The 1,666-nt window shown below is 35.1% G+C and overlaps 1 pseudogene; it reads right to left on the minus strand.

Annotated features, from left to right (window-relative positions):
* Positions 1–283: 283 nt before the first annotated feature.
* On the minus strand, positions 284–985 carry LOC141504907 (regulator of microtubule dynamics protein 1 pseudogene; annotated as a pseudogene).
* Between the last annotated feature and the right edge of the window lie 681 nt (positions 986–1,666).

The raw sequence follows: 1,666 nt of genomic DNA on the forward strand, positions 1-1,666 counted from the left end.
TATATCCCAAGTTGCTTCTTATATGACATTTCTCACACGTGCCCCTTGCCCTAAATGATTATAGATAGAGTCTCCATTGGGCAGTGAGCACTTCCATTTTTTCCCTGTACCTTTCCATATCCATCATCAAGGACTGATTTTCCTGTCAAGATTGGAAACTAGAATGCCTAACTGCCTTGCTCATCAGCTACTGAGAAAGCTGGGCTGGCTGTAACTTGATTAACTCAATGAAAAGACATTTTTTAGAATTCTCCTGTGTACCACATTTTTCTGAGTAAAGCTCTCAATTCTTGTTTCCAACATATTTAAGCAGCTAGGCAGCTTCATTTTCTACCTACTTGTTTTCCTTTATGTGAGCTGGGTAGTTCTTGGTTTTCAATAACCAGAAGGCAACAAGATTTTTTTTTTAACTTCAACTAAGTCTTTCTCAAGAAAAACAATTTTTGCTATAAAAATTTATATGCACTTGAAAGTATTTTAGGCTCTCCTTGCATGTAGAGGAGAAAGGAGTTTATAAACAACACTTTAGCTATTTTTTTTGTATACCAAGGCAATTCAGCAAATGAGTAACACCAAATACTGATAAGGTGAACTGATGTGGCATTTTTAGGATTCAGTTCAATTGCTTTCTCAAAATGTTCCTTGATAGTGAAGGCATTTCCAATTTTAACCTTGATACTTTTATAATCCCCAATATTGCTGAGAAAGATAGCATACCGCTTTGTATTAGGATAGCAAGTGATAAACTTTTTCTTTTTCTTCATTGATATATAAATAGTCTGTTGTTCAATGATTTTCTCAACATTGACTTTAGCATGAACCACAGCAGACTGAGAAAGCAGTTAGTGAGTTTCAAAGTCCAAATAGGACAATGCTGAGATTATAAAGTCCTTTTGAAAACTACAGCATTTCCAAAAATCTCACTGCTACCTAGCCAGAGTTCTGGGACTGCCCAGCCTCTTGTAACCACCTCTATTTCTGCCATAGCCTGGAGCCTTGTGCAAAGATCTGAAATTCATTTAAAAATTTGTTTTGAGTTCTCAGTTCTTTCCTTCTCTCTCACTCCTCTCTTCTTGGAGAAGGCAAACAATTTGATATCAACATAATCATGTATATATAAAGTCATGGAAAATATATTTCCACACACTAACCATGTTGATAAAACAAACAAAATAAGACAATAAAAAGGAAGAAAGTGAAAAAAGTGTGCTTCAGTCTTCTTTCGAAGTTCACCAGTTTACTCTCAGGAGGGTGATAGCATCTTTCATCATGGGTCCTTTGGAATTGTCTTAGATCATTGTCTTGATCAGACAAGTCTTTCACAGTTAAGCATCATTACCATATTGTTGCTACTCTATACAATATTCTTCCTATCCACTGGATCAAAATAAGAACATAAACAAAATATTACAATCCAAAGAGATTTTTACTTCATGCAGTAAATTCCCCTGTTTACAATTAAAGCAGGATATTGTTCAATACAAAATAATAATAACACAAGACATTGGGAGAAGTTTTGTAGCTGTCACATAGTACAGAATCAAATAATATTACCCCTGCCCCAAAGTCCATTGATTTAGTACTCTCTCCTAGTTAACTACAAAATTCCAAAAGCTTTGGGATATCAACTAATCACCACCCTCTAAATCTCTGATTAGGGAGTAGA

The sequence above is a fragment of the Macrotis lagotis genome, chromosome 1, assembly GCF_037893015.1.
Source record: "Macrotis lagotis isolate mMagLag1 chromosome 1, bilby.v1.9.chrom.fasta, whole genome shotgun sequence".
NCBI lineage: Eukaryota > Metazoa > Chordata > Mammalia > Peramelemorphia > Peramelidae > Macrotis > Macrotis lagotis.